We start from the raw sequence: 27,357 nt of genomic DNA, 5'->3' as shown, positions 1-27,357 counted from the left end.
GTGAGTGAAGGGGCATGGGTGTCACCTGCACCTCACACAGTCTACTCTCTGAACCACCATGGCCTATTTCTTAGGGGTCATTTGGGTATGGCTGAACAAAAATATGTTACAGCTGAAAGCACCTCAAAAATCAAGCCATAAGTGAGTTCCTTCTTGTTCAGTCTGTAAAAAATGTCTTTTCGGTTCTGAATATCCCACGAAGTGAGATTTTTAATGACAAGGTAAAGCATTAGAAACACATTTTGCAATACCAAAGAGGAAAGGAAAGTGGCTTGAAATGCGGAGCTGCTCTGAGTCTGTCAGATCCTCTCTTCTAACTCGTGTTGCTTTCTCAGTTCCCTCCTCTTCCTTCCCCTCTATACACCACACACAAAGAGAATAAAAGAGATGACCTCAACCTGAGACCTGAGAAGAATGTGTAGCCACTTTGTGTTAACTCTGAAGGAGTTCTCAGTTGAGGGATCAATATTCATGCCATTTTGCCACACATGGGTAGCAGTCAGTTCGTCAATCACTCCACAGTTATTTCCCCAATTCCCCAATGCACACCCTCAAAATCTGTCTCCCTTTAAGATAATACCATGATGTCAATATCATAACACTCATATTTCAAAAGGTTAGAGAACTCTGTGTTGTGCTGTTTAAGACGAAATGTGAATTAGTTGTCAAGACTTTGTTTGATGCATAATATGGGATCATCAACAGAAGGTGGATGGTGTGCATCACAATTTGTGCATATCACACTAAATTGAAATCCAATATGATCAACGGAAGACTCCAACCACCTGAAATTTCATTCATGAGTCATTTTGTGCATATCCCTCCAAGCCTTTATTTTATCCTAGATTGATCTTCCTCTTGATTAAATCTTCTTTGACAATTTAGTACTCGAGTCCATGACGATTCATCCTTTCCCTGATTTTTTATTTTCGTAAAGTTTATGCCAGAGTATGGGGCTTCTTTATGCAATAATTACTTTGTGGATGATGAAACATCATTTTTATTCCAGTGACAGCTTGGATTTCTTAAAAGTAGGGCTCATATGATTTACTTTGGGGTACAATGGCTATCTACTCCACAGATATTTGTTGACTAAATATTGATTACATCATATGGATGTTAACATCAGGATAGTGTGGACTGGCAAAGGCATAAAGTGAAGAGTGCTTAGATAAAATTCTTATGTTGAAAGAGTTTGCTACCTAGAATGGAGACAAAGTGCAAATGAATATTTATGATGTAGTGTGGTAAGCACCGTGCTAGAGGCATATGCAATCATAATTCACAGTTAGAAACATGTGGGTTGGTTATAAAAGCATAGTTCAGGACTCTCTGAAGAGGAGTAGGGGAAAAAGAGTATCTGGTACAGCAAGAGCAAGAACACGACAACACGAGATTTCCTATCTCACAAACAAGCGAGGCACTTTAAGCGAAGACCTTGAATGCCATGCCAAGCAGTTTGGACTTAATAGGGAACCATCAAAGGTTTCAATATGTTTTTATTGAAAAATATCCAGAGCTGATTTTCTCTCTAGGAAGACCCACCCCTTGTCTTCTGTAGGCAAAAGAATATTGGAGAATTCTGACACTGAGGTTTTTTTTTTTTTTTTTCTCATTCCAATCTCTGTTCTCCCTCTCATCAAATCATCCAGAGACTGGATGGATTTTATTTTCCCTAACACAAAGATTAGCCTCCAGCCTAGTCAACATAAGGAGATCCCATCTCTACAAAAAAAATTTAAAAATTAGCTGGGCATGGTGGTGTGTGCCTGTAGACTCAGCTACGTGGGAGGGTGAGGTGGGAGGCTCACTTGAGCCCAGAAGGCAGAGGCTGCAGTGACCTGTGATCATGCCACTGTACTCTAGTCTGGATGACAGAGCCAGAATGTCAAACAAACACACAAGATTAGCTGTAATATACCAAGGTGAGGGGAAACTATTTCATGTGATGAAATGTCAAGTCCAAGACCCATGTCATCCTGGGTACTTACAGAAGAAGCCCACCCAATCTGTCCAGGAACTGACATGGAAACCCCAGCATGTGAATCTGCTGGCCTGACAGCTGTAACAGAAGCTTGCAGAGAAGCTGCCAACCCAGAGGGCAGTCTGTGGCCAGGAAAAAAAACGAGATTTCTACAGCCTCTAGTGTGACAACTAACCATACCACTGAGGAAGTGGGTGGGGAGATACAGATGCTGGTAGGGAAAGACGACATGAAGTTGTTCAAAGTCAGCTGTTGATTTTCATTATCTATTGCTTCATTGGCTAGGAGCATCATGGTGGTTGTTAAGCAAAATTTGGGCAGTTAATCACCTAAAAAGTAGGATAATTGTGTCTTTCAACTAAGTTTTTAGAAAATGTTTATTTGTCCCCATTTCATGGAGATGAAGACCTATAAGAAAGCCATCTACACTGTTCTAAACCCATTGTGATTTGGAAACTTTCAAAGAGATACTTAATCAAAACCGAGACAGCTCACAAGACTTTTTACCTTAAATAGGCCTCTAACATATTTTAATATAAATTTTGTTAAAGTAGGTTTAATAAGCAAAAGCATAAAAATGGGAGCAAAAATAAATAGATCTGCTTGAAAACAAGTTTGTCAATATAATCCAAATCAGTTCAAAATTAATTTATGTTTAGCTTTAAAATTGTGACTGAAGGGAGCAATGGTCAAGTAGATATCTAAACTTAGTAGATCTCTAAATTTAATTTGTAGGCATTGAACATCTTCCTTTAATGGGTCCAAACGAATAACTTCAAATGTATCCATTTTAATTTACCTGACAAGAAGTTCATGACTCAGGGAAGAAGTTGGTTTTTTCATCAAGTCACCAGGCACCCTCTGACCTTTCATTACTGCCTTTCCTAGAGATGTCCTGGGGACAAAAGATTTGCTCAACTTAAACCTAACTCTCCCCACACTCCTTTTCAATAATGAGGATCCAGGCCCAGCATGGTAACTCATGTCTGTAATCTCAGCACTTTGGGAGGCTGAGGTGGGAGGATCGCTTGAGGCCAGGAGTTCAAGACCAGACTGGGCAACATAGTGAGACCCTATCTCTACAAAAAATTAGTTGGGCATGGTAGCGTGTGTACACCTGTAGTACTACCTACTTGAGTGGCTGAGGTGGTAGGATAACTTAAGCCCTGGAGTTTGAGGTTACAGCAAGTTACGATTGCACCACTGCACTCCAGCCTGAGTGACAGAGCAAGGCCCTGTCTCAATAATAATAATAACAATAATAAGAATAATAATAAGAAGAAGAAGAAGAAGAAGAAGAAGAAGAAGAAGAAGAAGAAGAAGAAATAATGAGGATCCACAGCCAATGGCTCAGTAGATAGTCAATTTCCAGTTGTCTATTACCATATGCTCTGATTGGCTACTTCTGTCAAGAACATAGTGATCTCACCTCCAGTGGGCTTTTAAGTGCACAATGAGGTGTAAAGTTACGCAGGTAGCCAAGAGCTGTGTTGGTACCTAAAAAATGAGAACCTGTGACATCAAATGCCTGTGACATCAAGATCCTGCCTGATTTCTATCGTTTAATCTGTGACCTCTGCCTCAGTAGAAATATATGGGAATGGGAAGATAATCTGTACCGTATCAAACTTTTAAAAAAACAGCTGCCTTTCACAGCTTACCAGGTTTCCATTATTTATATGTCAAGATTTATGTTAGAAATAATTAATATTTCATTGGCTCTCTGTAGCTAAGCAAATCATCAACTCACCAAATCTTTTCCCTCGGATTCTTATATTTCTATTCCTAACAAATAAGAAGTCTTCCTAGAGGTGGAGACATAGAACTATAGAGACAGAGACTTCTCTGGCAACACTGTGGAGTATAGAATAGCAGTGGTGAAACTGGAGGCGTGGAGACCTGTTTGAACATTATTGTCATAGTGCAAGGAAAAGGAAATTAGGATTCTGATCTAGGAAGTGGCACAGGAATAAAGAATATGTTCTGGAGTTGTGAGAGAATTTGGTGAAAGAATTGACATGTAATGAGTAAATGTGAGAAAGTGAAAAATAAGAGATGGCTGAGGGTTTTAGTCTGGGTTATTGACATAGATAGACACAGATGTTGATGCACAATGGAGATTAGGTTTAGGGAGGGAGGTGGGATAACAAGATGAGCTTGATAAACTCTATGTGATGTACAGTAGGAAGTTATTGTAATGGGAAATAACTGGAACTAATGTGTCTATATGTTTCCCTGCCTCCTGCATAAGACTGTGAGCTCTTTGAGTGCATTCATCTTGGCTTTCCACTGCTTAACACAGAGTCCAGCACATAGCAAGGGCTCAGTGTCTTTTTTTTTTTTGAGACGGCATCTCGCTCTGTCGCCAGGCTGGAGTGCAGTGGTGCTATCTCGGCTCACTGCAACCTCCTTCTCCTGGGTTCAAGTGACTCTCCTGCCTCAGCCTCCCGAGTAGCTGGGAATAAGGCACGCACCAGTATGCCCAGATAATTTTCGTATTTTTAGTAGAGACGGGGTTTCACCATGTTGGCCAGGATGGTCTCCATCTCTTGACCTCGCAATCCGCCAGCCTCCGCGTCCCAAGGTGCTGGGATTACACTCGTGAGCCACCGTGCCCATCCTCAGTATCTTTTTTAATAAATGAGAAGTTGAGTTAACATTGAAAATATGAATATTGCCTTATTGCAATGAATATTCCTAACTAAATGGATCAAATGTCATGTCATTATTGCAAATTCAGTTTAGAGTTCATAAGAGCAATTTAGATTTTAAGATTTTCCTTGCTGAAATCAGCAGTTTCTAAGGATGGGAGGAATTGGTTTTGCAAAGAAGTGTACAGATGGTCTTCAACTTAGGATGGTTTGGCTTACAATTTTTCAATTTTATGATGGTGCAAAAGCAATACACACCCAGTAGGAACCATACTTCAAATTTTGAATTTTGATCTTTTCCGGGGCTAGCAATAATAATGCAGTACAATACTCTCACGATGCTGGTCAGTGGCAGTGAGCCCCTGCTCCCAGCCAGCTAAGCAATCATGAGGATGAACAACCAATACTCTACAGTGTACTGTATTCAATACATTATGTGAGATATTCAACACTTTATTACCTAATAGGTTTTGTGTTAGACGGTTTTGCCCAATTCTAGGCTAATGTAAGTATTTTGAGCATGTTTAAGGTATGGTGTTCAGTAAGTTAGGTGTATTAAACACATTTTCAATTTAGAATATTTTCAACTGATGATGGGTTTATTGGGACGTAGCCCCCTCATAAGTGGAGAAGCATCTGTATTTTGAGAATATGGTACATGTGAGAGAAGGTCAGGCTGGATGGGACCAGAAGAAGGAAGGGTGGAGAAAACCTTTCAGCAGAAGGAGGGAGACACTAAACCTCTGGAAGCTGAGAGAAAATGTACCCACTCTGGAGAGGAGAAAGGACTGAATTGAAAGGGAGTCCAAGACACACCTAGAACTAGCCTTCACCTAGGGACGTGGGAAGGTGGTCTTTCTGAACCATCCCCAACTCCCCAGGAGCTAAGTCAGAAGCTCTGACACTCTGGACTCCAGGAATACAGAAGATCTTGAAGTTCCTCAAACAAAATACAGTACAATGACAAAGTGGTCGAGATTCACTTAGAAATTGCATAGGAGAGCCATTTCTTTTCACTGCACACTCTGTTTCATGAGAAGATTATACAGTCAAACTGAAAGAGGTGTAGACTGAGGTCAAATATTATGTCATATTTTAATACAAGGCAATTAGAGCAAAGTGCATCACTTTTGTGCATCACTTTTTAAAGATGCTTTTATTGATGCAGAATAAGCATATGGTAAAACACACAAAGTTTAATTGTATAGCTCAATGAATTTTTTTATATACATCCATATAACTACCACCAGTTCCAGATGTAGAAGTCTCTCTCTTGCTTTTCCTAGTCAACACCAGTCACAAAGGTAACCACTATTCTTACATCACTGTAGATTTGTTTTGGCTATCTTGAACTTCATATGAGTGAAATTTCACAGAATAATTTTCTGGAGTTAGACTTTTTTCACTCTGTGTTATGAGATTTCTCCATACTGTTTTATGTGTATTTTTCTTTGTTTTGTTTTGTTTTTAATTACATCTTAGTATTCCATTGTATAACTATAGTACAATTTATTTATTCATTCTTCTGTGGGTGGATACTTAGACTATTTCCAGTTTTTGCTTATTATGAATGAAACTCAGGAACATTTTTGTTTGTAACTTTTAGTAGTAAGCATAAGCACTCATTTCTTTTGAGCATATTCCCAGAGGTACAATGGCTGGGTAATAGGGCATTAAGATGTGTGGATTTACGAGATGCTGCCACACAACTTTCCATGGTGGTTGTGGCAATTAACACTGTCACAGAAGTATATGAGAGTTCAGTTGCTCTACTTCCTAGTCAACACATGTTATTGCCAGTCTTTTTTTTTTCATTTTTATGAATTCAGGGTGTGTCTAGTAGTAAATCATTGTAATTTTAGTTTCCATTATCCTGATGATTAATAATGTTGAGAATTTTATGCTTGATGGCCATTTTGATATCCTCTTTATTTTTTAAAATTTTTGTAGGTACATAGTTGGTGTATATATTTGTGGGGTACATGAGATGTTTTGATACAGGCATGCAATGTGAAATAAGCACATCATGGAGAATAAGGAATTTCCATCCCCTCAAGCACTTCTCCTTTGAGTTACATACAAAAAATATGGAATGCTTTACAAATTTGTGTGTCATTCTTGATCAGGGGCCATGCTAATCTACTCTGTATCATTCCAATTTTTGTATATGTGCTGCTGAAGCAAGCACTAATGTCCTTTTTTATTATTATTATACTTTAAGTTCTAGGGTACATGTGCACAACGTGCAGGTTTGTTACATCTGTATACATGTGCCATGTTGGTGTGCTGCACCCATTAACTCGTCATTTACATTAGGTGTATCTCCTAATGCTTTCCCTCTCCCCTCCCCCCACCCCACAACACACCCTGGTGTGTGATGTTCCCCTTCCTGTGTCCAAGTGTTCTCATTGTTCAATTCCAACCTATGAGTGAGAACATGCGGTGTTTGGTTTTTTGTCCTTGCGATAATTTGCTGAGAATGATGGTTTCTAGCTTCATCCATGTCCCTGCAAAGGACATGAACTCATCCTTTTTATGGCTGCATAGTATTCCATGGTGTATATGTGCCACATTTTCTTAATCCAGTCTATCACTGATGGACATTTGGGTTGGTTCCAAGTCTTTGTTGTTGTGAATAGTGCCACAATGAACATACGTGTGCATTTGTCTTTATAGCAGCATGATGTATAATCCTTTGGGTGTATACCCAGTAATGGGATGGCTGGGTCAAACGGTATTTCTAGTTCTAGATCCTTGAGGAATCGCCACACTGTCTTCCACAATGGTTGAACTAGTTTACAGTCCCACCATCAGTGTAAAAGTGTTCCTATTTCTTCATATCCTCTCCAGCACCTGTTTTTTCCTGACTTTTTAATGATTGCCATTCTAACTGGTGTGAGATGGTATCTCATTGTAGTTTTGATTTGCATTTCTCTGATGGCCAGTGATGATGAGCATTTTTTCATGTGTTTTTTGGCTGCATAAATGTCTTCTTTTGAGAAGTGTCTGTTCATATCCTTCGCCCACTTGTTGATGGGGTTGTTTGTTTTTTTCTTGTAAGTTTGTTTGAGTTCTTTGTAGATTCTGGATATTAGCCCTTTGTCAGATGAGTAGATTGCAAAAATTTTCTCCCATTCTGTAGGTTGCCTGTTCACTCTGATGGTAGTTTCTTTTGCTGTGCAGAAGCTCTTTAGTTTAATTAGATCCCATTTGTCAATTTTGGCTTTTGTTGCCATTGCTTTTGGTGTTTTAGACATGAAGTCCTTGCCCATGCCTATGTCCTGAATGGTATTGCCTAGGTTTTCTTCTAGGGTTTTTATGGTTTTAGGTCTAACATTTAAGTAATCCATCTTGAATTAATTTTTATATAAGGTGTAAGGAAGGGATCCAGTTTCAGCTTTCTACATATGGCTAGCCAGTTTTCCCAGCACCATTTATTAGATAGGGAATCCTTTCCCATTTCTTGTTTTTGTCAGGTTTGTCAAAGATCAGATGGTTGTAGATGTGTGGTACTGAAACAGAAATATAGACCAATGGAACAGAACAGAGCCCTCAGAAATATCCTCTTTTTTTAAAGTACCTCTTGAATTCTTTTGCCTATTGATTGGTTGAGACAAGGTCTTCCTCTGTCACCCATGCTGGAGTGCAGTGGCTCAATCACGGCTCACTGCAGTCTCAACTTCCCAGGCTTAAGTCACCCTCCCACCTCAGCCTTCTTAGTAGCTGGGACCACAGGTGCATGCCACCATACCTGGTTAATTTTTTTATTTTTCTATTTTTATTTTTGTAGAGGCAGGGTCTCCGTATGTTGCCTAGGCTTTTTGACCATTTAAAATTTTTTTGTCTGTCTCTGTTTTATTAATTTTTAATTATTTACATATTCCAAGTGGGTCTTTGTCAGATATATGTATTGCTAATGTCTTCTACACTGTGCCTTACCTTTTCAGTCTCCTCTACATGGTGTCTTTTGATGAACAACAGTTCTTAGTTTTAATTGAGGCTCAATTTTTCAATTTTTTAAAATGTTACCTTTCTTTGTGTCTTTTTTTAAAGAAACTTTGCTTGCCGTAGATCATAACATTCTTTTAGGTTTTCTTCTGGGACTTTAGTGTTTTAATCTTTTACATTTAGGACTATGATCCATTGGATGCCTTTTATATCTGGAATGAGAATAGGGGTAAAGTAGGCTTTTTCCATGTGGATACTACACTTGACCTTAGCCAAAAGGCTGAGAAGTGATCCATGTGGTTATCTAATTGACCCAGAGCCATTTCTTGAAATCATCATCCCTTCCTCATTGCACTGCAGTGGTGTTTTTGACACGAATCTGGGGACTTTTATTTATGTGAGTCTCTAGTATGTTAGTCTATTTGTCTCTCCCTGCACCTATACCACATTATAGATAACTATCATAGATTTGTAGTCTTGATATATGATAGTAAAAGTCTAGAAACCTTGTTCTCCTTCAAAATTGCCTCGATTTTTCTTGATCCTTGGAATTTTCATATAAATATTAGTAGTAGCTTGACAATTTCAACAAATAAACCTGCAGGGATTTTCATTGGGATTACACTAAATCTATAGATCATTTTGGGAAAAAAAATGACATCTTAATAATTTTGAATCTTCCAATTCATAAACACGAAACATCTTTTCATTTATTCAGGTCTTCAATTTCTCTTAGCAATGCTTTACAGTGCTCTTAGGTAAGTCTTTCACATCTTATGAATGTACCATAATTTAACTAGCCCTCTGGAAACGGGCATTCCTTTTCCATTTTTACTCCATTCTATCTTTATAAGCACAATGAAATTAAAAGCCTCACATGTATTTTAAATTATTTTAAAGTGCCATAATTGGTGTCTAAAACAACTCATTCTCCTCTCCTATATTCTTATCGACCAGCAAGAAGTCAAAGGGCAAAGAATGACCCCCAGGGTGTCCCATCCTTTGGTTTTTAAAGCACAGTGGAACCACCTCAATCTATTTCCTGTTATTAAAATCTCTAGGGAACAATATTGCATGAACAGACTCCGTAGCCTTTCCAAACCCTTACCAATATCATCAGGAACTTCCTCCTTTTGTCACTGCTGCTGTAAATTAAACACATTTTCCCATTGTTCACTTAGTGAGCAAAAGAATTTATCAATGAATGGAAGAACATTATCTCATCTTTTAAAAAATACTTATTTATACATTAGAAGACAGAAACTGTATTTTGAGGACTATTAATTTCCCAAGTCTATAACTTTTTAACTCTACTAAAAAGCTAGATAAACATGGATTCTAATCTCCAACTTTGATGATGAATGAAAGAACATGTACCTGGTAAAATGTTCTACGTAAGGCCTTTTGATAAGCAGGTGAACAACTTTGGTTTCAAGTCTTCTGTCAAAGGTGGCCAACTCTGATAAACTATTGGGCATCAAACCACATGAATGCTAAGCTATGTAGGGGGCTCATCTCTGAGTTCTTGTGGGTCATATCTTTTTGATAATGCAGTTTAGTATCATATTTATTGATTATTAAATAACTTTTTTATTACCGATGTGTTACATACCCAACAAAGTTTAGAAAATATAGATGTGCAAAAAGAATCTGTAATTCTATGTTTAACTGAAAACCACTATGAACATTATAGTATATTTCCTGCCAATATTAACTTATTTTAAAATTAATATTGTTTTAGAGTCTCCTTCCTAAGCTCTATACATTCACTTAGTCAACATCTTTCCATGCCATTAAATACCCTTTATAGCATATTTTAATTCACCTACTAATTGGACATCTATTAATTTTTTAGTTTTTCACCAATATACACAGGTGAAGTACACATACCTATTGTTAAAATTTCATTCATATTTGTGATTATTTTGTCAGAACCATAGGTCTTAACTCTGTGCATCAAAACCAGTTGTGTTCGGCTGGGCATCGTGGCTCGAACCTGTCATCCCAGTACTTTGGGAGGCCAAGGTAGGAGGATTACTTGAGGCCAGGAGTTCAAGGCCAGTCTGGGCAACATAGTGATACCTCATATTTCCAAAAACAAAAAATAGAAAAACTTAGCCAGGCATGGTGGCATGCACATTTACTTCCAGCTCCGTGAGAAGCTAAGGTGGGAGCATCACCTGAGCCCAAGAGTTTGAGGTTGCAGTGAGCTATGATCAAGCCACTGCACTCTAGCCTGGTCTACAGAGTGAGGCCCCAACTCAAGAAATGATCATAACAATCCAAGTTTAATGTGACAAAGCAATTCCATTTCTAGATAATTATCCTACAGAAATTCTCACATAGATAAAGGAAAGGATATACATTCAAGAATGATCATTGTATTATTCATAATAAAATGCAAAAATTATCTTAAAAAGTCTATTCTTAAATGTCCACATTGATTAAATACATTGAAGTATCTCCATGCAACTTATAGCACTATTAAAAATTATATCTGAATACACTGAAATGGAATAATGACTATATTATGTTATCAAATGAAAAAACACAAAACAATGTCTAGTATGATTACCTGCAGGGAATCAAGGGAGGAAGTGAAAGATGAAGATCTCACCAATTTTTGATTTTTCTATTACTTGAACTTTTAAAAAATAGGCCCCGATTATATTAGTATTAAAAAACAAACAAACAGATTCAACAGATTCCCAGACTTCACTCCCAGAATCTCAAAGGAATGCGACCCAGAAATCTGCAGTTCATAAAGCTTCACAAGTGATTCTGATAAACTGCCAAGGTTGAGACCACAGCCTTAGGATAAATTTCTAAAAGTGCAATTGCTATGTCAAAGGGTGTGAAAAATGTTAAGGCTTTTTATAAGAATTGCCAAATTGTCCTTTAGTAACGTGCCAATTCACATTCCCACCAGCAGTGCGTAAAATCTCATTCCATCATCAACATGAGTGGTATAAAGTGTTTTAATCTTTGCCAGTTTGATAGATGAAAAACGCCAGGTCTGATTTATTTTGATAGAAGTGTTGGTTTGTTGCATATGGTTCTCTTTGGAGGATACTGTGTCCCATCTATCTTCCTCTTGAACAGTGTAGATAGATACATCCTTCTCAGTTTGTGTTTCATTACAAAAATCACTTGGGGAACTTGTTAAAAGTGTAGATTCCCCCCCCCCCCATTTCTAATTCTGACTGAATAGGTCAAAGGTGAAATTTGGGAATGTGGCTCGGAGAAGTAGGATTCAGGGAGCTCACAAAGGAGGGATGCATCCAGGCATCGGAAGAAAAATAAGCAATGGTGGATTTAGGATCTGGGTATTTTGTATTCTTAGAATGGACTCTGCTCATTGCTTGCAATGCCCTCTGCCCAGGATGCAGTTTCCTACTCCCCCAACCATCCTTCAAGTTGCAGCCCACGTCCTGCTCTATGTGTCATTAAAATCCACATCGAGTTTTCTCTCCTCTGCACTCCCACAGCACTTAGTGTCCAAACAACTCATCCTGACACTTAATCACATGCTGCAATTACTTTAGATAGATGAGAATCAACTTACAGTAATAAAGATAGAGTCTAATGAGAGTTGTAGAAGTATTATTTTAGGACAAGAAGAAATGCCCGAGGATGTCCTGGAAGATAATCCTGCAATAAATTACATTTGTGTTGGCACTAAATTAGATGCAATGGCAAGTCTTTGAAATTTGAAGTCAGAACAGCCTTAAGCTATTAGAAACTTGTGTTTCTCTGCTAAAATAAAAGCTACTTTTTGTCTTCCAAACTGGCAAAGATGAAAATCCCTTGATACCATTTTTGATTTGTTGTGGGACTGAGCAGCTCAGGTAATTCTAATAATCAGACAAGTTTGGGAAAGAATGCCCCACACTCAGTGTTCTCAGCATTGCCTGCTTTATTAGAATCCCTAATAACACATTTGAAAATTAGCCATGCTCAGCCCCACTCCAGAGATTCTCTTCCTATTGAATTTTGTAAAGCTCCCCAGGTGATTGTAAGATGTAGCCAAGATTGAGACTCTGCTCAAAGTAATGCAAAAAGAATCACATGGAGATCTCACATATATTTCATTATTCTTTGCCACTCCAACGGGAGGGATATTTGAGTTGCTTTCTTAGTGGAATCGATGGATTCCCAAAGATTTATTTACTGTCCACCTCAAGCATCTTGTCATTTCTGAGACATTTGAGTAAATTTACTTTCAGTCATTTATTCATTCAACAAGTATATGTTGGGGAGTTTCTCTGCCAGGAACACTTCTGATGTTGGGATACAACAGGCAGTAAGACAGAGGTGTCTCCTGCCCATGATGTATGTAATGAACCAAAGAGAACAGTAATTAAATAAGTAATTGCAAGTAATTATACTGGAGCTGAGTCTTCAAGCAGCCTTCAGTGGTGTCCTGCTTTAACCAAGAAAGTTAAGTGGGATGGACTGTTGCTAAAGCATGCCACCTTTGTCTACATTTCATGCAATATGCTTTTAAAAAAAATTCTAAATCTATAAGGTTATTCCTTTTAATTTATTGTGAATCTACACTGATTTTATTAGGAGATTATTTTCTAGGCTTGAATTAGCATTTCTCAACTTTCCTTGGGCTATTTTATTATAACTAGGCTGATTCTTCTTTATCTAAATTTTAGCTTGCAAAGTAATTGCACAGCCACAAGACCAGCTGACAAGGGCATTAATTTAGGATGAAATGTAACAGGTGATATGATTCTGCAGAGAAGGTGGTGCCATATCATAGGTGTAAAAGCACTGTATTATCAAACCAATTCCCTCTTGTCAGCATCAGTGAACAAAGGGTACATATGTGATCTTAGCTTCACATTGGGAATTGAGGAGTACCATTGACTCTGTCCATCACGGCCCTTACCAAAGCATTCCATGTAATGAGCAGAGCACAATTCAAGCAAATGAAGTTTTTCTGATAATCCAACACATTCTAAGTTTTTTCTGTGGTCATAATGTTCATTTCAACCAAACGTACCATATGACTAATACCTTACTCCTGCAAGAAGTAAGAAGTAATTTAGAATAGACACAGTTGTGTCTGGCCTTCTGTAAGTAGCCCTACTTGAATAGTCAGAAAGAGGACCTAGTATTTAGAATAAGAGTACATTTTTGGATTCTTCCCCACCCCCCAAATTGAAGTTTATTGATGAATATAATCCTGGAATAACATATACAAGAAAATACACAATTTATTCTTCACTGTCTATGCATTGACAGAAAGTCAATATTTCTGAGGACTGAGGTCAGGTACCAGCTGAATCACCCAGATACTTAATGTAACCTAAGATTCTGATTGGAAACAAGCTATTGTGATTTTGCTTGTTGGAGGAGCATTCTGTTCAATTGTCGTAGGTGACTAAGGACCTGATGAGACACAATGGAAATGGCTGGTCAGCTTTTGCAGAATCTGATAAGATAGCATCAAGACCAAAGCAGATGTTTTCAAAACAGTAGAGTTCTCCAAGGCATTGAAGCATGGTTGACAGGTTATGTCTTGCACAAATGAACTAGGCAGAAGGACAAGTGGGTGATGGAATCCAACCCACACCCCTCTTATGAAGCTATGTCTCCTAGTGTGAGACACCAAGGTTGCTTTATTTCATTGGATCCATTCCTAACCTCCAAAGAATTATTTTCCTCTCTGAGCCTTGAACAATAGCTTTGTTCATCACCAATGAAGCAGACATCTCATGACTGCTTGCATGTCTGTGTTTTCTTTTAGCCTGTGAGTTTTTGAGAACAAAGGACCAGGAATCACCTTGACAAATGGATTCTTGGTGAATGGGTTTTTGATGAAATGACCTGGAGGTGGAATTATCTCTTTCAACTTTGTATTCCCAATACTCAGCACAGTGTGTGGCATATAGCAGACCCTCCATAAGTGTTGGGAGAATTGAAAAACAGATACTTTTTTTCTGTTTATAAAAGTAACACACTTTCATATTTGTTGTAAAAAAAATCAAAATACCGAATATAGAGGAAAAAACAAATTTACCTTTTTTATCACGAAAACTAATGTGCAGTTCAGTACATCAGTTCCGGAAACAAAAAAATAACAGTGGCAATAATGACAACACATAAAAGTCTGTGAAATTTTGCCTGCGAGGGTAGGAACATACCTTCCCACTGCTTCAACAATACATTATGTGGCTGCTGAGCTGAATTGAAAGCAGAACTCCATCCTCTTCAACGTTCGTAATTGCTGTCTCTCTACTCCAAAGGCAACCCCCAGCTCTGCAGCCCGTAAAGAAGCATGATCTACAGCAGTGGCCCTATGGCAAGTGAAATGATTTGGTAGGAGAGCCCCAGTGCTTTGATTATAGACAAAAGTGACGTCACTTTTGATAGGATGTGTCATGATGGTGTTGTCACTTGAAGTTACTTCATATTTCTAATAACTGCTCAGCTGAAAAATATGCAGAGAATGGAAAACACAAGTTATGCAACTGAGAGTTGTGACTTCCTGTTAAACTTAACGGAGGAGGTGAGAATAGAACAGTAAGAAAAACGATACTGAAATGCTTATTTTTTAATATATCATTTCTTCTTTTGCTTTCACCACTATTCTATACTGCACACAAAATGTACCACAGTATCCACTTATTATACTTATTATATACCATATGCATAAGGAAAATAACATTTTAGATATGCAAGGAACCTTAATAATAATATGTATGCAACAAATAACCAGCAAAATTTATTTTTAGGGACATTCTATTGATTTATGGTCTCATTACCATGATTTTGGTAAGACTTCAGGCTATAAATTTTATGCCTTGGCCAACTTTAAAATTATTTTAGCAGTTTAGTATTGAATACTGTAACACTTAAGGGTTGAGCTTTTCATTACGTTCACTGAAAATTTTTCCTGTCTCTAGCACAATTCAGTTAGATACACTAAGTCTAAAAAGCTACCTAAGTTGTAAAACAATTATGGCCCAGATTAAATTATAACAGCAGCTTCCTGTATATCACATCTTAGATCAGACCACAGTTTTCTTCAGAAACCATGTATTTTAAACATCAGATTTGATCAGCCATAAACTCTAGGGGAACCTCCTGTCTGTGGTGGTTGAGCAGAAGGGAGAGGCATATCAAAAATGATACATATGAAAACATGTTCTTTATATAAATCACTTTCTCTATTTTTGTAACATTTCTATAATGTTCTCTGCTACTCTTGGGAGTACTCCCTGTACAAAAAGTGTACTTTTAAAAAATAAGGAATTTTCACAGATTTTCTTTACATTGGTTTCCGTAATTATTTTTTCTCCTATTTCCCTGCTCCTTTTGCTGAAACTCCAATTTGGAAAACTCTCTAAATTTCATCTTTAACCTTTTTAATCTTTCTTCCGCATGACGACAAAAAACAAATTTGGCCCTAATGGTACCTAATTGCCTTCTTACATCTCCCTGTGAAGCCAAAAGTTTCCTTGAATCTCTTAAACCAATTCAGCCTTCTTCAAGTTTGACTACCTTGTATAAGTTTTTGAGCATTATTTATATCCAATGCTGTTTCATTCTGTCAAATGCAGCACTTTTCCTTCACTTCAATCTAATAAATTTGAAAAAGTGCTTTCTCCTGTGTCCCAAGCTCTGAACTATAACCCTGTTTGAGCTCTCAAGATCAAAGGAACAACTGTAATATAGGTACTAAGAGACAAGTTCAGATGCAAAGAAGGAAAAAATAGGAGAGATAATGCTTGTTCGGTGCGATTACTCACAGCAGTCAGATCAGTGCCTGGCAATAATTGTTGTTCAGTACAAATTTGTGGAACAAATGAATGAGTGGCACCAGTAATGTCTGCCAGCACTGGCTGTAATTGTATGGGCAGGATCTTCATAAGCAAAGGTGTGAGCAGGTGTTACAAGTGGGCAACACCATGTAGGCAAAGACACAGAGGCAGGAAAGCAATGAGACATGGGGAGCTTAGACCAGCACAAATGATGGGCCCACTTGCCCTACTCATGTGAGTATTCCCAGATGGGCAAAAACAGCAGAGAGCTATGGGAATGCCCTTCCTGCTAGGGAGCAGAGTGAACCAGTAGTACAGTGCAGGGCTAAAAGATTCTTTTTCTTAATATATTTGTTCTATTATAGGACTGAATATTTTATGTCTAATTCTGAGTCACAGAATAATTATTGCTTTCAAGAAATTATCCTGAATTTTCCTTCTATAGTTTGTCCAAAGAGCTCTAGACTTGAAGACAGAGCGTCATTGTTCTGCTTCCACATCTACCATTGGTAACTGGGCGACCTTCCCCTCCCTAGGCTTCAGTGTTCCTCACTGCAGAAACGGAGTAATAATAACACCTCACAAAGTTGTCAAAAATGAGATCGTACTTGGGAAAGTAATAACAGTAATAACAAAAGCTTCCTTTTTCTTAGATTGATTCATTGCTTCTTTTGGTTTCATCATTATCCCATACTACATATAGATTGTGCCACAGGACATGTTTTAGTAAAAAATATATATGCATACATATACTCATATGTATTCATCCATTTGCATATATGCAGCTTAGAACAATGATGACCATTTACTACTAGATACACTGGTACACAGTGCTACTTTCATTACCTCATTATATCCTCACAACAATCCTGGCAGGTATGTAATGTTATTTCCTCCATTTTTCAGATGAGGGAACTGAGGCTTGGAAAGGTCACGCTGTTGCCCAAGGTCATATAGCTAGGAAATGAGATAATTTGAATATGATTTGGTTTTTTTTGAATTCAGAGTCTACGCCCCAAATGTTACATACATGTAGGTAATTTCTCCAAATTTTGTCTTTATATTTCTCCAAAAACATGTAGTTTATGATAATTTCTAACAACCTTACAGAGGTATAATGACATACAATAAATATATATTTAAAGTGTACAATCTGACAAGTTTTGACATAAGTATACATCCATGAAACCATTATCACAATCAAGATAATAAAAATATCCAGCATCCTTGAAAGTTTCCTCATGTCCCTTCGTAATCCCTCCCTCCTACCTCTCTGTGCTCTGCCTGCCAGCCCCAGGCAGCCGTTGATCTGCTATTGTTCACTATAGATTAGGGTGCATTTTCTAGAGTTCACTCTAATTAGAATCATACAGTATGCACTCCTTTCTTTTTTTCTAACAGATAGGGTCTTTCTCTGTTGCTCAGGCTTGAATGCAGTAATGCAATCAGAGCTCACTGCGGCCTCAAATTCCTGGGTTCAAGCACTCCTCCCACTCAGCCTCTTGAGAGCTGGCACTACAGGCGAGCACCACCATTCCTGGTTAATTTTGTATTTATTTTTCATTTTCATAGAGCTGGGGTCTTACTATGTTGCCCTGGCTGGTCTCTAACTCCTGGCTTCAAAACATCTTCATGCCTCAGCCTCCCAAAGTGTTGGGATTACAGGCATGAGCCATCACACTCGGCCCCATGCACTTCTTTTTAACTGGCTTCTTTCACTCTGCATAATTATTTCAAGATTCATCCACATTTTTGCATGAATCAAGTGTTCGTTTCTTTTTATTACTGAGTAGTGTTCCATTGTAAGGATATACTACAGCTTGTTTATTTATGATCATTTGAAAAAAAGTTATACTCTGAAATATTCAAGAACTGAAAAAGCAAATTATATTCTTAAATTGTTAATATTCTGCTTCTTAATTTATATTTACTTTAAAATTTGTTATGCATGTCTTCCTAAAATGTTAACCATATCTCTAAATTGAAAAAGAATGGGATAAGAAGTTAAGTAGAAGAGAGGAAAAGGATAAGGCATTGTCCCCCAGATATGACATCACTCCCGTCTTAAATTAATTTTGAAATCTGACTCTTGCATGCATGCATATAAAATCTATATTTTTGCTTTTTATATGTCATATTCTACATTTGAAATTTTATATTTAAAATATAATTCACTGGCAGTGGTGGCTTATGCCTGTAATCCCAGCACTTTGGGAGGCCGAAGCAAGTGGATCGCCTGAGCTCAGGAGTTCAATACCAGCCTGGGCAACATGATGAAACCTCGTCTCTACTAAAAATACAAAAAAATTCACTGGGCCTGGTGTCACCCGCCTGTAATCCCAGCAACTCAGGAGGCTGAGGCAGGGGAATCGCTTGAACCCAGGAGGCGGAGGTTGCAGTGAGCCGAGACTGCGCCACTGCACTCCAGCCTGGATGACAAAGGGAGACTTGGTCTCAAAAAAAAAAACAAACAAACAAAAATTAAAAAATAAAATATAATTCAATGTAGTGCTATAAATTTTACAAACTCAGTGATACGGTACTTCAGTTGCATCAACTGAAATTCATGCATTTTCTCCTTGGCAATATAGTTATAAGTGGCCAATAAATTCCCCACCTTGGATACATGTATACCACGAAACAAAAAGCACTTTAAAGAAAGATAAAAGAAAAGTCTTTTTCAGACTTTCAGATTGGAATTAATATGACACCCAGCTCCAAATGGTATATTAGAGATACCCATGGATGTCAGATAGGCTAGCATCTGGCTTCCCTCAGCCTGTTTCCCCGCCCATAAAATAGGAATAATAGCTATCTTGAAGGGCTACGGTAGGCTTTGAATGAGATGATATGTGCGAGCACGAGGCATATAGAAGGCACTTATAAATGTTATTCCCCAGTGCTAGCTCCTCCCATGTCCCTTATTTTGAGGACTTTAGCCTCCCTGGGAACTTCCATATGCTTCCCAACACCGATCACAGAGCTAGACACATAGCTGAAACCTGAATATTGTTGAATAAAGGCCTGAAGAAGACCTTTTCTTCCTAGCACTGGCATCAACACAAATCTACGTTTGTGCAGACTGAGGAACGGTTTTGTGGTCATGTTTCCATAGGGACATGAAGTAGTGTTTCCTCAAGTGGTTGAAGCTGCTGTGCGGCCAGCATCTGATGCAGGGCCCCGTGGAAGGTGCAGTGGTTGGATCCTAGGTGGGAGGTGACAACTCATATTGGAAACCAGGAGTTTGCATATTGTGGCCTTTCTCAATGAATGGGGGCCCCTGGGAAACCTAACAGCCTTAAGGGACTGTTTAGACTAGGTAGAGCGTTGATATTCCCTCAAAGGAGGTAATTAGTAAACCAAGTACCCTGCAGTTGTGAGTTGCCCAAAGCAGTTGCCAGGGAGCCCCATCATGGGACCCTTGGAGACTTGAAGTGCTTAGAAAATTGACCATGCTGAGTTAAAAAATGATCACATAAAACCAACAGTGGGATTCATTTTGAGGGATAGACATGGGAAATAATAGAATGAAAACATTCTAAGTACCACTGGAATAAGAGAAATCTAATGCAAGCTAAAACATTAAAGAAGGATCATTAAAATGCTTAAACTTCTCCCTACACTACTGAAAGCCTTCTGGAGGGGCTTTGACCTGGTTTGAGTTCCAGGTCAGCCTTTAACAAGGCATATGACCCCAACAAAGCCACCTCATTTCACAAATCCTCAATTTTCCCATGTGTGAACTGGTGAATTCATAGCATCTATGTTTCTGAATTATTTGAAGGCAGACTACATGAGATAAGAGAGGGAATAGACCGAACACAGAACCTTGGATATAGTAGGTGTTCAGCAGATATTTGCTGAGTGAATGCCTGAAGGAGACATTCTCTTCTTAGCTATACAAATGGAACTCATCACTCTGGCTTCCCCGCTTGTCTTTAAAAAAAAAAAACAACAACAACAACAACAAAAAAAAAACCTGTCATTATATTTTATGTTTCTTTGAAAAATTGAGAGATTTTTCATCAAAATGGATAGAATTTCCTTTTGGCCTCTGTTTTTCACTTGTAGAAATGGAGATAATTCCCCCTGCCGCCTAGTGATGCCGTGTGACCCACAGGAAATCAGTGAAAGCACTCAGCAAACATCTAAAATTCTTCTCTTCTGAGTAGCAGATACACTTACTAGTGCATTGCTAATCCTTACAGGTGTGTGAACAATTCAGATAGTTGGCAAGTGCCTTTGATAAATAGGAAAGTAAATAAAGCTAATAATTTGTAATTTTTCCAGTAGAAACCAAGAGGCTTCTGTTTTTGCCAAGTGGAAAAAAGGTTTGTCACGCAAACAGTTTTATTTTTCAGAAAGTGTAGTAGACATGGAAAATTCAATTAAGAAAAACTATTTTGTTAGTGAATCTTTATCAAATTTTGAAGGGCATGTACACAGTGTTTTAGAAATTTAGGGAGGTTTCCATTAGTGAATAGCACTTATTTTGGCTGTGACCATTTAGCTGGTTTAAATCTGTCAGGCCCAACCACAGAATCACGGTCCCAGAGCATGCACTTGTTTTCTCCTTTTAACCTATTCATCACCGTTTTGCTGATGTTGACCAAAAGGTTTCCTTTTCTAAGTAAGAAAAATCCATCTGCTTTTAAGCTCTGTATAACTTGCATGCATGAAGTGCTGAAGTGAAATAAGCACTGTTTCACCTGTCCCTTTTCTTCTTCCCCCACCACCACCTCCTCTTCATTTCATATTTCACTTATTTGTCCTGAACACTTCAAAGTCAGTTTCTGAATCTGTTTCTCAACACATCATATGTGCAAGTGAAAGAATCTGTTTTCAAGAGGATGTTCATCTTTAATGAACAAGACTGTCACTATCAAGTTTATAGTTATAATGTTTACTTTTTTCTCACTAAGTTCTCTTATTTTCTGTTACTTCTCTGTAAGGTAAACAATGATAATGTCTGTTTTTTTTTGAGATAGGGTTTCAATCTGTCACCCAGGCTGGAGCATAGTGGCGCAATCTCGGCTCACTGTAATCTCTACCTCCCGGGTTCAACAGATTCTCCTGTCTCAATATCCCAAGTAGCTGGGATTACAGATGCATGCTACCATGTCTGGCAAATTTTTCTATTTTTAGTAGAGATGGGGTTTCGCCATGTTGACCTGGCTGGTCTTGAACTCCTGACCTCAGGTGATCCACCTGCCTAGGCCTCCCAAAGTGCTGGGATTACAGGCGTGAGCCACTGCACCTGGCCGACAATGGATAATGTCTTTCTTTCATCCTCGGTGTGCATCAAGGATTATAATAATAGTTTTCAGAGATCATGAAAATTACTCCATTTTGTAAAATATGGGCATCAATGAAAGAAATGTTCTGTAGAAACTTTGGGCCCTTCATCCTATAGAAATGTTAGGACTTCTTCACATAATGAATACTTGCTGAAAAATGAAAGCTATCATTGAGATTCTCTTCCTGTGACCATATGTTAGGACTTCAGGAAGGTATGGTAGTAATCTGGGTTGAAAAAATAAATTATGTCCTGAATGTTTTCACTTGGCCTGTAAACTGACGCCATATTTGCTAACCCTGCAAACAAAACACTACATCAAAACCAAAAGATGGACACAGAATTTAAGGGTAATAGCATAATGTTTAACTCTACATGGGTCTGCAGATCAGACACCTGGGGTTAAAACCCTGCCTCAGACTTATTAGCAACATGATTTTGGGCAAGTTACATAACCCCAGCCTCCCCTGCACCTTGCTCTCTTTATCTTCTGTGTAAAATGGGGATAGTAATAGTATTATGCCCATTACTATAGGGCTGTTGTGGGGACCAAATGACAATTCAGTTAAGAGCTTAGTGTGGTGCCTGACACTCAGAAAGTGCTCAATAAATGTTATTTTATAAATATTTTTCTTTAAGATTGTTAACAGGCAGGAAAATTGTAAGGAAGAAATAAAGATGGACTCTGGATTTCAGTCAGTAAACATGCTTCAAGTACATATTGAGGTCAGCATGCTAGGTTTGACTCTGGGGATAAAATGACTACTATCACACCAAAGACCTCACAAAACAAGACAGCTCAATCCCTGAAGCTTTTAACCATTTTTCATCTTACTAATCTCACTAGACACTGTGTAAGAACATCTATATTTCATTTCACGCAACCATGCGTTTCTATAGCTGGCATTAATGTGTAGAGTACTTGAATTTCATACATGTGTCTATCAAGTCCAAATATCACTTGACTGACAATCCAAATGTTATCACCAAACATACAATATCTCTCCTCCCCAGACAGCAACATTCTTGCTCAATTTACTTTACAGTATCCTTCTCACCTAGAGTATTACAGAAATATTACCTTATGAAAACAGGTTTTCTCCACATACTATAAGATTCCTAACAACAGGATCTGCCCTAATTCTAATAGGTCGCCCTCTTACAGGGTTGTGCAGTCTTCCTCTGTTCCTGAAGGCTGTTATGTTCACTGTTTCTAAAATGATTTCTTGACTCATGCACATTTTTCCCCAAAGAGCTATTCAAATTGAGTACATTTTATTTTATTTTATTTTTATTTTATTTTATTTTTGAGATGGAGTCTCACTCTGTCGCCCAGGCTGGAGTGCAGTGGTGTCATCTGCAACCTCCGCCTCCCAGGTTCAAGCGATTCTCCTGCCTCAGCCTCCCAAGTAGCTGGGACTACAGGCATGTGCCACCACACCCAGCTAATTTTTTGTATTTTTAGTAGAGACGGGATTTCACCACGTTGGGCAGACTCGAACTCCTGACCTCAGGTGATCTACTCGCCTCAGCATCCCAAAGTGCTGGGATTACAGGCATGAGCCACCGCGCCCGGCCTAATTTTTTTTTCTAAGCAGACACTACACCATGAAGCTTAAACATAATTAGGCATATGTTTTGATTTGTCTTCTGCCGAGTTCGAAAAGTTCCAAGTACCTAGTGATTTATTTGCCAAAAAAGCCACAAAAGCACAAATGAGATCCCAAGGGTTACGGTTTCTTTTGCAACGTCTTTATTCTGATGGATGGCTAATTTATTTTAAGCATGAGATAGGCTGACAACAGAACAGAAAAATTAAGAAAGAAGGAATTCTAATGACATTTAATTAAACTCTTAATATTACTGATGACTCAGTTGAGGAGGTAATGACCTGACCAAAATTCCTTAGTAACAGAAAAGCCACTGCAAGGTCCCTCTTCAGCCCCTGCTCTTTCCCCTGTCGTCTTCACAGCAAATCCCAGTGAGGTACCCACAATCTCAGATCCTCCACAAGGCCCCTGTGCTGATGCCAACATGCTCCAGAACTTGGGGTAATTTATTTTCAGTTCATATCCATCGGCGAGGATAATTAAATATTATACTTAGAAATCAGGAACTGCCTAACTGTCCATGACAGAGAAATGACTTCATAGGTTCATCTGACCAAGTCAGATAATTCAGTACCATGCATTTATTCAACATTGTGTTTTTGAAGACTAATGATATGGAAATACATTAAGTGAAAACTACGGAATACAAACTCTATCCTGATTTTAAATTTTTAAAACTGGAAGGAAATATATTAAAATGTTACCAATGCTTATCTTTAGTGGGTAAAATGAAGACTGGCTTTTTATTTTTCTACTTATGCTTTTGCTGTGTTTTATATATTTTATACAGTGGATATGAATTTTAGTACTCTGAAAGACAATATAATGTAAAAGACAAATAATACTGTTTAAAATAATCTGATGTACTCATAATCAGGAGAGAGGAGTCTATAGCTGTAAAGACCACCTTTTTAAAAAGAACAAGCAAACATGCATAGGTTGCATACTGTATGTGTCATCCCTTCATGAATTTGGTGTGGGTAGAACAATGCAAAGGCTTTGGCTTTTATTTTGAAATGAGAAATCATTGCAAGGTTTTGGGTAGAGGAATGGCATGATTCATCTTGGATTTCAACAGGATCACCCTGGCTGCCATGTCGAGAGTAACCTTCTGGTGAGCGAGGGCAAAAGCAGGGAACGAGGAAGATGGTGACAAGCCAGGCTACAAAGGAGGGTAGTGGTACAAGGGGTGAGAAGAGATGGATTCCAGCTAGTTATCTATCACAGTGTTAGACTTTGAAAACAATTTCCCACGATCTGTTATTTATTATATGGGGATTTAAATATGTCTTTTATTTTGTATTTTTATCCACAGAGCCTGTGATGAATCTAAAAAGCCTTGGGTATAACAGGCCTTCTCCCTGAAAATAACGCCAAGTCTGATCATACCTTTCCTTTTTAAACAGCTTCCCCTATTCCAACAGTTACCCTGTCTCTGTGGGGCCAGATAAGATGGGCCACTGGGACTTTTTTCTGCTCAAGCACCAGGTGGTCTCAGTCTTAGTTCAGAAGGTCTCAAACACCAGCCAGGACCCATCCTTAATAAAGTTTTTACCAGTTGGCAGCAAAATAAAAGAGTAATAGAGGGAATTTTTGCAAAGTCAAAATTCCCTTTAAAGGATCATTGTTTATTCTTTGACAATACATATCCTTTCAAATCATACGGGGAGGAGTGTTTTATGTTTTATAAAATGATGATGATGTGTATGGTGGTTGTGGAGCTTTATTTAATATATACTTATTTAGCAAAATCAAAAGTTGAGAAGTTTATTTCAGCTTCAAAGACTTCTATGGCAGTTTTCTGGTCTATTAAATCTTCAAATTTAAAAACACAGTGTGAGTCTGTATGGCAAAATCTTCTTCATATATGCCTATTGTGAATTTAATCTTTTTGGTAATTGAACAGAAAATGAACACTGATTCTAAAGCTTTTTATCTACAATATTACCTCATCTTCTCCTGGAAAATAAATGTTAGTGAGAACTAAACATGGGAAAAACTAATTCATTAGTTTAACTTCTTTATTATCAAAGCTTTGTTCAGTTAAAAAAGAGTGTTTTTAAAAATTATACAAGTAATGCAAATTAATTATAAGAAATTTGGAAAATGAAGGACAAAAATAAAAAAATAATTATCCATAATTCTATCATCCAGATTTGCAACCACTGTTGATACTTTAGTATATTTTTTCTTGTCTTTTTAAATGTATTAGAGATGAATAGATATATTTTTTCACAAAATGGGGATTGTATGGTTATTTCTTTAGTATTTTACATCAAAAAGCTGTCACAAAGGCCTTGATACCTAGAACACTTACCAGCCTATTACTCATAGTCTCAAACCTTGGTTGCTCATCAGAAATGTGCAAATGAAGCTACATCTATTTTTAAAGACCAGGGTGATGATAAATGTAGATAAGCTAGGGAAAAAACTGTAGATGTCCCATTGTCTGAGCAATTTCCTTCAAGTTAAAATAGAGAATAATAGACATTAAAGATATTAGTAGCTCAATGAGACTTTTTAAAAGTCAAAGAATTAAAATAATATGAAAAAGGGAAATATAGAAAACCACAAACTGTGTTGTATGTTGAAATAGGGAAAATACTTGTATATTCTTTTTATTTAATTCTCATAAGAATGAAGAGGACACCATATATTAAAATCTAATTTGTTTTTCTTGGTAACCATAATAATGACTACCATTTTTAAAAAATTAAATTATGCTTCACCTTGAAATAGGACCAACTCTATGATTAAGAAAATTTGGACTTTTAAATTTTGCTTTTATGGATTCTGATAAGAGATTTAGCTCCCTGAAGATATCCTTTTTCTGCCACAGTGCCTGGAATTCATGCTCTTGACTTTGATAATAAGGACTTCAGGTTTATAATTGGATATAAAAATTTCTCCAGACTTTTAGATATAATACATAAGAAGACAAAAAGGCAAACACACACAGCATTGAAGCCTAAGATTACTGGGAATTTAAGTCCAGAACATGAGTGAAACCTACATCAATATCAGGCAAGTAAAACTAAGTCAGGAAGTCAACCCCACTTTCCTCTAATGAAACATTGCCTAAAGACACATGCCTGGGACCTAAAAAAAATTCCACATAACAAGAGACTGGCAAACATATCTTAAAAATGAGAAGAACAACATACTTCTGAAAATGATCTAGTCCATCTTATGAAGGCTTTCCAGGAAACTGTGTTTAAAATAGGAGCAGAAAACTAAAAGGAGCAAATGGGTTAAAACGAAAAATTTTAAAGAATGATATGAAAAGAGAGAGGTTGTGACTAGGATAGGAAAGGATTCTATGGTGAGAAAGAAAGAAACAGGAGTAGAATTAAATCCATATTGGGCATAGTTGATACCGTGGAATATGGATGATACATGGATGTCACAGTTAAAGCACATCATGTAGTGATATGAAATAAAATAGTATATGGAAATGAGATACAGAAGCGCCAACACGCAGATAATTGATGGAGACAAAAGCAAATGGAAGGAACAAAAATGACAACTGAAAGTATATTTTAGAAGACTTTCCTGAGTTAACAAAGAAAGCCTGTCACTGTCGACTTGAGAGATTTGATTAAAGTATGTTCAATTCCTTATCTTGACATGGAAACTTCAAAAGCTTAACTTTTACTCCAGACAACAAAAATTAGGTTTCAATGGCAGTTTCATGCATTCATTGTGGATTGTGATTGGTGCAAGTGAAAATGGTGAAATTGGAGATAGTGCAAGTGGGAATTGTGCATAAAGCAGAGCTCAGTAGCCTGCTCAGTAGGAGGAGCTTGTAGTGAATGTGAGGTTATCTACCTGGCAGTTGTGATAAAAACAAGGTTGTGAACCACTGGGTGCAAAAATACTTTGGATAAATTCAGTGGCAATTGCTATAAGCATGAACAATTGTATAAATACCTTCCAAAATAGTAGAGAAGAGCAAAAGAGGAATAGACTATATAGCAAAGGACAAGCAAAGAAAATAATAATAAAACAAATGACAAAGTAAAACTAAATTAAATATAGCAATGCATGTGAGTGGATTAACTGCTCTTGTTAAAAATAAGAAAATTCTCAC

The 27,357-nt window shown here is 37.6% G+C and overlaps 1 protein-coding gene and 1 non-coding gene across 8 annotated transcripts in view; one reads left to right on the top strand and one right to left on the bottom strand.

Moving 5' to 3' along the window:
• The window catches only part of STAT4 (signal transducer and activator of transcription 4), a 122,856-nt gene that overhangs the window by 22,829 nt on the left and 72,670 nt on the right, over positions 1-27,357 (top strand). The window lies entirely within an intron of this gene.
• LOC112132549 (U6 spliceosomal RNA) lies at positions 6,717-6,823 on the bottom strand. The gene has a single exon (XR_002914297.1). It is a non-coding gene; the product is annotated as a U6 spliceosomal RNA (small nuclear RNA).

Source organism: Pongo abelii, chromosome 11, assembly GCF_028885655.2.
Source record: "Pongo abelii isolate AG06213 chromosome 11, NHGRI_mPonAbe1-v2.0_pri, whole genome shotgun sequence".
NCBI classification, from domain to species: domain Eukaryota; kingdom Metazoa; phylum Chordata; class Mammalia; order Primates; family Hominidae; genus Pongo; species Pongo abelii.
This window is presented reverse-complemented; position numbering and strand designations above follow the sequence as displayed.